The sequence below is a fragment of the Mesoplodon densirostris genome, chromosome 5 (genome assembly GCF_025265405.1).
Source record: "Mesoplodon densirostris isolate mMesDen1 chromosome 5, mMesDen1 primary haplotype, whole genome shotgun sequence".
NCBI classification, from domain to species: Eukaryota; Metazoa; Chordata; class Mammalia; order Artiodactyla; family Ziphiidae; genus Mesoplodon; species Mesoplodon densirostris.
This window is the reverse complement of record NC_082665.1, coordinates 92,421,238-92,430,713: the sequence shown is the minus strand read 5'-3', so window position 1 is coordinate 92,430,713 and position 9,476 is coordinate 92,421,238. Positions and strand designations below refer to the sequence as shown.

General features: G+C 36.8%; 1 protein-coding gene across 5 annotated transcripts in view; it reads left to right on the top strand.

Moving 5' to 3' along the window:
• The first annotated feature begins 865 nt into the window (after positions 1 to 865).
• MECOM (MDS1 and EVI1 complex locus) overlaps positions 866 to 9,476 on the top strand; it is a 169,211-nt gene continuing 160,600 nt past the window's right edge. For all 5 annotated transcript variants that reach the window (XM_060099104.1, XM_060099100.1, XM_060099098.1 and 2 more), the window contains exon 1: positions 866 to 1,020. The gene's annotated coding sequence lies outside the window, so the exon portion shown is untranslated. The remainder of the gene's footprint in view (positions 1,021 to 9,476) is intronic.

The following is a 9,476-nucleotide window of genomic DNA, read 5'->3' as shown; positions in this document are numbered from 1 at the left end:
CATAATTCAGGCAGCTGTTCCACAGTTCAGTGGTCTTACCTAATGGTGGAGAAAAAGCCAAAATATTATGTGATAGAAGGAAAAAAGGGAAGGGAGAAGAGAATAAACCAAGGTCTTTCTTTCGAGAAGTAATTATTTTCACCCTCCTTGGCTGAGTTGCCATGGTCCCCAAATCGGAAGAATTAGTATCGAAAAATTGCGCAAAAATTGGTCTAAACGAAGTTTGGGGATTTTCTTCAATGAGGCCCTGACTAAAAACCTTAAGATTAAATAGCTGACTAGCTTCAGTCTAACACTGCATAGAATAAACTGTTACTCCAACACAAATACAGAGTGGTAACAGGAGATTGATCAACTTTGGTAGAAAATTTCAGCTTTGATGCCAGAAATTCAAAATTATCCTGGCAGAGGAGAAGGATACACTTAATGTTTTCTGGATGAAGCATGTAAATTACCTCATTCTTAAACATTCCCTGGAGGCCATTATATTTTTTTTATTCCATTCCCAAGTATTACTCACAAAGTGGTGGAAAGGGATGACCAATTTCTTAAAATGCTCTTGACAGTGTTTGGTGTTTATAATGTATATTGTAGCCTTAGCTGAAGGCCAGGTACATTTACACCAGGCTATTTATACTTCTCTAGCTTTGTTCTGTCCTTTCCTTTCCTTTCCTTTCCCTTTTTCCTTCCTCCCTCCCTCCCTCCCTCTTTCTTTCTTTCTCTCTTTCTTTCATCATGGATATCGTTTTAATTCATTTTTTTAAAACCAGCTCTAACATCTTATGAGTCACTCGTCTTACATCCATTATCACTGTGCTGGCCGTCTCCCTGGAAGGCTGCCATGAAGCAGTCTCTGCCCAGCTCCAGCTCTTCCTGCCCTAGGACTTACTTCAGGAGAATCAGCATCTTGGCATCTTGGAAGTTAGATGGCTGTAAGCCTGCTCTGATGGGACTGGGACCCTTGGAAATTACACCTACGTTTCCACATCTGTAAGATCCTGGAAATGAGGGTATGAGAAGGTAAGAGCAGGGAGCCTCGACACTCTCTTCCATCTTTCCTGTCTGTGGTTCAGAGCTTACCTTTCTGAATTTCCTTCTGCTGATGCCTGAGCATATCTGCTGGATCCAGCTTAAAACATTTTGATATCAACATCCAACAACTCCCCGAGTGGAAACATGTCTCCTCTTAGACTAGTTCCATCTTCTGCCAACTTGAAATCTGTGCTATTGAATCCATTTATTTTCCTCTTACATTCTCTCAGTAAATGTCATGTCCTGCATAGCACTTGATTCCTTAAAATCACTGTTAGAAATATTTGATCAAAGAGTGAAATCATATGTTGGTGCTGGAATGTGTATGCCACTGAATTACTTTTATTTCAGGATAACTTATATATAACCTGGAATTTTAAGTTCAGTAGAACAGGCAATGTATTTGTTTGGAGGGCAGGGCCATTAAAGTCAACTATTTTTTTTCTTGTTTGAATTGGATAAGATTGTACTATGTCCTTTACGTCACAGTAGCACCCTAGTGGTTATCATATTGCATTAGTTACATGAGTTTTCAGGGAACATTATACAGTATATACTGCCTCCAGTAAATACACCAGTCATGCTTATGGTTACATAGTCAGCGCCAGGAAATTTAGGATGACATTCCCTGCAGGTTAGTAATTCTACCCATTATTTATATTGGTTTGATTTGAAACTAGATGAGGCTAAGTATTTTTGAAGAGTTTTCTGACAGAATTCTAGAAAAACTAGAGAATGAATATTTAAAATGGGTTAAATATCTTTGGGTTTTCTTTTTTTTCGAAATCACCTAAATTTTGTCATAAAGTCAAATTATTGAGAAAGTCAGGAGAGGACTTACCTGGAACATAAGGTACAAACACATCTCATCCGTAAATTGAAGCCACTCATAAATAAAAGTCTGACTTGGGTGTGCACTTACAGCCTGCTCCAGGGAAACAAAATTATCCCAATTCTTAAAAAATGGAGAAAAAAATTAGTAATGAGGCTGTGACAGAGGAGTTGAAGCAGATGTGGAAATTGTGGGACATCATCTTGGCAGTTGAAGTAAGCTTACCAGCTGGATGTCTTCTGAAAGTGGGAATTTATCACGTTTAAGCCACAATACAGAAGTCAGGGCTTGAAAATGGTTGTCATAACAACACAAGATTTTGATGCAAACACTAGAGAATTGTAATTAATTTGACCAATAAAGTCTGTGCCGCCATAGCAAATTAGGACTAGATTATTTTGAGCTTCTAAACTAACATCTTACTTCCAAGGAGATCAAACTAGTTCACATCTTCTAGCCTATTTACCTCAAGAAGAAATAGAAAAATAAAGAGGCTGATCATCGAGGCTTCCCCTGAGCTACACCATTTTGTTTTGTTTAATAATCTACAACTACCTACGTCCCCCGTGAGAGGGTCCCTATACCTAGTGTCCAAAAGAGGCAATACAAGCACAGAGAAAAACCAGATTCTGCAAGTTTGTTTGTTTGTTTTGGCAGTTTAGGTATGGTATCTGACTAGGAAGGATTGCATGGGCTTCTAATGTATAAAAGGGATACTACTTAGTTCACAAGATTGGTGTGTTAAGTGAGATATTGTGTTGGTTTTGTATCCTGGGCACTTGGTGGTTATCAGCTTTCGGCACTTGGTGGATATCAGCTTTCCTTTCTCTTCCACTTAAGCTGTTTGCTTCTCTGTCAATTATGAAAACCATTGCAAGCAACGTGAAGCATTAGTAGCTGTGTGACCATGGGCAAGTTATCTAAACATGAAGGAGTTGGATTATCAGGGAAGCCAAATAGGTTTCAACTCTCATGCATCCTTTGCTTTGGTAGATCTCTGATCCTTTGGACAGTTTCAGAAGCTGTGATCTGGCTCCATGGTCTGCTAACAGCAAAGCTAGCCACGCGTTGTGAGGAGAGAAGGACACTCGTGGGTCCTGGTTTTGCCATTGCTGGACTAGGTGAAGTTTAAGACTACACCTAGAGCTATCATTCTGCTCCCCTGTTTGCATCATTCATCAGCCTTCTCTGTCCACTTACAACTTTTTTCATTGCTCTAGAACAGTCTAAGTTTTCTGGAATGTTTCCAAAAGTTTTTTTTTCTTTCCTCATTTTCCTTATGATACTCAATAGATGTCTTTTTCCTTTTTCATACCTTATGTGAGGGTTTATCTGAAAGTAATATTATCATGTTTGTCAAGAACATGAAAATTTGGGAAAGTAACATTCAGTGTGATTTCTTAATATTAAAAATAAAATGAAATGCACAAAAATCATTTTGTTTCTGAGTTAATGTGCTATTAAAGTGGTGAAGTCACTATTAGAATGTAAACTTCAAGAGGGCAAAAACTTTGGTCATGAAGAGTGTCCAGAACAAAGTAGATGTTTACCAGCATTTGGTGAATGAACAAATGAGTATCTGCTGAATTGGGTTAGGAGAGACTCTTGGAACATCTCTTGGCTTGAGAATCTCAGACAGTGACCTCACCACTCTAACAGCACATTGTCTCAGGAACAAAAAAGAAACCAAGTTGAATAATACTTTCCTGAGTTTTCGTGTTCTTGACAAACATGGTAATATTACTTTCAGACAAACTCTCATATAAGGTATGAAAAAGGAAAAAAGATATCTATTGAGATATCTATTGAGTGTCATAAGGAAAATGAGAAAAATGACTTTTGGGCTAGAGTAAAAGCTGAAAGTTTGTTCCTAGGTTTAGAGGCCGACTCCTTTGATGATGGGTTCAGGGGATTGCCTTCCTGGAAAGGTATTTGGGATATGCTAGATGACTCATGACACCCATAGACCTCAGCCTTCCTTTTGCTTCCCAATGACAGCTTCTGGTTGATTTCAGATGTTCACTCCAAGATTTTCACTTTCTCCTCCCTGAAACTTAGTGCTATAACATAGTTGTAACTTAATGGCGATGGGAACTCAGAAGAGAGAATTTGAATTGATAAAAAAATGGCATCACACAATAGTTATGAGGAATAGCTTATATATATGATTTTGACAAGAAATTATTAAATATATTAGAGGAATTACAGTGTCATTATTCTTTGGATCATCACAATGTAACTCATCACTTATGCTATCGGATTCAATTCAACTTAATCTGATAAGAGTGTATTGGGTGCCTGCCATGAGCCTAGCTGTGTAAAATATGGCTGGGCTACAAAGTATAAAATGTGATGAGGGTAGGCTGTCTGATTGCTTCTTTGTTAGGGTTGCTTTTCTAAATACGTTTATATTGAATTTATATGTTGGCATTAAGTTGTATTAAGCCGTTCTAAAAATTATCACTGCTTTTTTTTCTGGGAAAAATGTTCTGCAAATATATAAATTCAAAAAATAATATGAAGTATACACTGATGTATTCCATAAGCAATAAAGTTTCTGAATAAATATATAATACGTAAATCTATGTCTTTCTATCATGAAAATATATAACTTTAAGGTCCTGATAATTAATTTATTTCTTACTGGTATATATTCCAAACAATTTTTAGAAAATGAAATATAATAGCGAAAGAAAGAAAGAAACAGCAGTTGCTCATTTTACAAATGGATGATGAGAATTCCTTTTGTGAAATGCTGAAGAGATGTTTCTTGCCCCTCTCATTGGTCAGCTTTGGTAAAGTTTGTTTTTTAAAATTCAAATTCTGTCAGTCATTGTCTAGGTTCAGACAGATTCACAAAGGAATATTTTTTAAAAAGTTGTGGGCACTTTTGTGAAGTTGAAGTTTCCAACCAAATTCAAGCCTTTTGGCATTGGATTAACATATTGTGTTCATGTTCACATTCATTTATACTTGGCAGATTGCGACTTCCTGTTTTGAGGGGGGGAAATGCTAAAAACCTTTAGTTTAAAAAATAGCTGAAAAACTTCTAGTTTTAAAAAAGACTCACAAGGCTTTTGAATGTCAAATGGCTCTTAGAGAAAAATATTTGATGAGTTAAGTGTAAAAAAATAAGAAACATATGGATTAAATTTCACTGAAAATGCACATGGGCTTAAAAATTAAGGGAGAAAGTACTTGGCAAAATGTGGTTTTGGTTTTGCCAAATCCAGAGTTTGAAAATAGATTAAGACATTGAACAAACCCAAACCATACCTGGCTTTAGCCATCTGCTAGCCTGCCATCTACAAAAGCCTTCTGACGAGGCCAGGCCTTTACAAAACTGTTGATGACACCTGAATTTGCCATGTGGTGTCGTTTAGTGCCTCTGTAGGCCAGCTACCTAGAAGGTGTAAATTCACAGACTCAAACGTTGTTAACAGATTTGTTGTGACGATACTTCCAAGTGTAAACTGTTAATAAGGAAGGAATTAGTCTGAGACATGACTATTATTAATTCAGTGGATGTTATATTTAAATATACAAATTAAGTATTTATAAAACTATACATTATAGTTGTAAATGATAAACTTGTTTTATATCAAATTTAAATATTTGAATGTTACTATATTTAAATATTTTACTATACTGTAGTACAGAGTTATTAATAGTAATATGCCCTTGGGCATATCCCATAAATCTCCACTTTCTGATCTACTGAAACACCTTTTCTGTTCTCTTCTGATGTCTAGCATTTAGAGCATTTATCATGGTAATCTCCACGTATGTCTTCTCTCCTCTCTCAAACTTAAAATTGATTTTGTGAAGAATTTTTGTCTGATTTGTATTCTTATGTGTCAAAGATACCTAGACTAATATATCTATCTAAATAAATAACTAGATGAAATTTATTGCATGTAAGGATAAATATCTTACAAAATATTTTGATGTAATCTTAAAAATGAACTATTATACTATCCTGTCCAGAGCTATCTCTTCTAAGTTTCTTATAAGTTTATAAATAGTGTAATTTTATATTTGATTAAAACTGATTTACACCCACTTCTGAGCAAGAACAAGTTTATAATACATTCCAACATCAAAATCTCAATTAAATAAATGTATATCAAAGACTATACAACAGGTATACTATACACAATATAGATGGTTCGGATTGTCTTTTTTCCTCTGCTTCTTCAAAGATGGTGTAGCAATAAATTCATATGCTAAGTAATTAGAACTCCCCTGAAACACACACATGCTCCCACAGTCAACAAGGCTTTTAATAAATTAGTACCACTTCACTATGCAAGCAGTAGTATGATGTGCCTACATTTTAATTGCACACATATTCAAAAGTTCCACATCTCTCTGTAGTGCTGACCACATTTCATGCCGGAGACACTTGGCCAAGACTCGATTCATATGTCCTACAGGGTTACATATGATGTGGCTCCTCTCCCACTGGGTTACACAGGATATGAGCTGGATCCTGGCGGCTTCTGAAGCAAGAATGAGAGAAGCTCTTGTGAAGTGAATTTAAAGAGAGAGAAAAAACCTTTCTCTGGCATTGAAGTCACTGGAAGTTTGGCATGTCTAACTGGGAGTAGACCTTGGCTCACAGAACTGAGAGATAGCTAAACAAAGATTTGTTCAATTTGATAAACTCCCTGGCTGAGACTGCCTTGCCAACTTTCTTTCTAAAGCAACTTTTCACAGCTGAATTATAAAACCTTGAAAATCAAGGGTTTGTAATGGAAATGCTGACAGATGCAACTAATGTGAAGTTGTACCAACCAAGCATTGCTATCATATTTTATAACTGTCTGAGAAGCTTTTAGAAAGGAATGGTACATTTGCTTCATGGGATCCATTTCCTTTGCTAAAAACTATCAAATGGCCTCATGGTAGACTCCGTCACACTTAGAACTGTCTTGATACTGTTTTTTAATAAAGAGAAATGTTGAAACTACCAACTTCCTGCAAGGCTTGAAAGCAACTGTTGCCTCATCCTATATTCTGGTTTCAAATTGATAAAACTCAGACCCTGCCATTGGTGACTCAGTATCCATTATTTATGTGTCCTTGGAAAACCGTTCAACTTTTTAGCAATTTTATGAAGAAAGATATTCATAGAGATGAACCTTCTTGTGACTTTTGACCAAATAGAAAAATTTACTGTAATATCAAATTGTCCATTGTGGGCCAGTAAGTGAAAGAAAATTTCAATGCAGTGTTACCATCATCTTAAAGGTGGTATAATTTTTATACAGATACGGAAGTACTAGGTTCCATTATACATCTTTTTGAATTCTTATTGCTTTTTTGTCGATTCTTAAATTTTATCTAAGGCCAAATATATTTTTAAATTAATTAATTAATTAAATTATTTAATCAATTATTTATTTAGTTTTGGCTGCCTTGGGTCTTTCTTGCTGCCCACAGGCTTTCCCTAGTTGTGGCGAGCGGAGGCTACTCTTTGTTATGGTGTGCGGGCTTCTCATTGTGGTGGCTTCTCTTGTTGCAGAGCCTGGGCTGTAGGCATGAAGGCTTCAGTAGTTGTGGCACATGGGCTCTAGAGCACAGGCTCAGTAGTTGTGGCACATGGGCTCCGCGGCATGTGGGATCTTCCCAGACCAGGACTCGAACCTATGTCCCCTGCATTGGCAGGTGGATTCTTAACCACTGTGCCACCAGGGAAGTCCCAAGGCCAAATATTGACCATATTTTATGTATGCTCAAATTAGATTTCATAAACAATTATTGGTTAAAGACCACAGTCTTTGGGAAATAATTACTCACAGAAATAACAAGCTACAGTGTTACTTCTCCCTCTACAATAGCTGATGACACTTGGATTTCTGAGAAAATCAGAAGGTTTAAATATAGTTTAAGTTCTAGAAAAATAGGATGGATATCATTTACTCTAATATTCATGAAGGAGAAATGATTGCTCTGGAGGCAAAAGAAGAGCTGCTTGGTCAAACATTTACCTTTTGTTCTTTCATTTTTGCATAAAGGCCTTCACTTGGTTTGTGGGTTCCTCAGCAGAAAGGAGAAGTTACAGTTAACAAATTAATGAAAACCAAGTGATGCCTTTGAAGAATTCTTAAGTGAACCTTAACCAATGCCTTGGGCTACATGTTCAATGTGAACAAAAAATTAAGGTGAACTGGCCACTGCTACTAAGAGTCAATTGACAGAATACATGGGTCATTAATTTTGTGTCCTTTGTTTTGTCAGTGTGTTTTCGTGAGGCCTGGTAAAGAAAGTAAAACCACTGAAGCTGAAAATTGTCTGCTCTGTAGCTCATTTCCCCTCCCAGCATGCACTGACCCAAGGGAGTGGGCTTCAGGTCACCCGCCCCCATTTCCCTTCAAAACATTCCTGGCTCCTGCAAGTTTGATAACAGTTGCAATAGGTTGGTGGAGTGGTTAATTCTTTGCAAGTTTGTGCTTAATCGTATGCAGAGTGTAAGTACCAATAAAAATAAGATGTCCGCTCACACTGTTTTATTGTATTTTTAAAACAAATTTTGAAGGAGGCTCTGTAACCTCAGTTCCAGTCAATTATAGAAGGGGAGAGACTGAAACTTAAATTGCTTGGTTCACCTTCATTCCCTGTTGTGTCATTACACTGTGTGTAATCCCTGAGGGCCACCTTCTGGCTTTTTGCGCTATGAATGAGTGATAGAAAATGCCCATAATACGGGGGTGGTATCCTAGGACTCTGTCTGGCATTAAACTATGTTTAAAGTCACTGTACCCAAAATGTTATTACTTATCAACACTTCCATAATTCTATATCGATGCAATCCAGACTTTCACATTTTATTACCACATAACTTTATTTAAAAATAGATTCTTAAGGATCAAAGTTTTTAAAAGCTCGTTGCCATATCAGGCCAGATTTTCAAATCTCAGCAACACTTTTACAGTCCTTAAAGTAGAAAGGATACAGATTGGCTTGAATTAGAGTGAACATACCTCTGCCACGGGCAAGGAGCCAGGGAAGATTTGCAGATCTTAAGCAAGGAATATTTGTAGGGTTTTTTGATTGAATTGTGCAAAGTAGTCCAGAGATCATAGAACTGTGTGTTCTTCTGTCCTATTCTTTGGATATTTATTTCCGTGTGCTTTGCTTATCAGTGGCACTAGTAGGTGGCACTACATATCAGGTGTAGGGTTTTGAAACAGTCAGAAAAGGTTCTGTTATGGGAGTTTCTCTTCCATTTTTTATAAGCACTCATTTACTCATTTTTCATTTATTTGACTTAGTAATCGTTTTGGTGTTTGTTCATTCATTCATTCACTCATTCATTCAGCAATTATGCCAGGTACATGGGTAGATGTTAGGTAGACAAGGATAAATTAGATAGTCTCTAATTTAAGAAATCTCAGTTTTGTGGGCTTTCAGACATGTAAATAAATATGATACATTATAGAATGTGTTGGGCGATAGAACCTTTGTGAGAGAGGGGGATCCTGGAACCCTACCCATGGATGAGTCAATGAGTGGGAAGATGAATGGAGTTGAATTAGTTTTCTAAGGTTACCATCACAAAATACCACAGACTGCAAGGCCTTTCTCCTCAGCTTATGGATGGCCACCT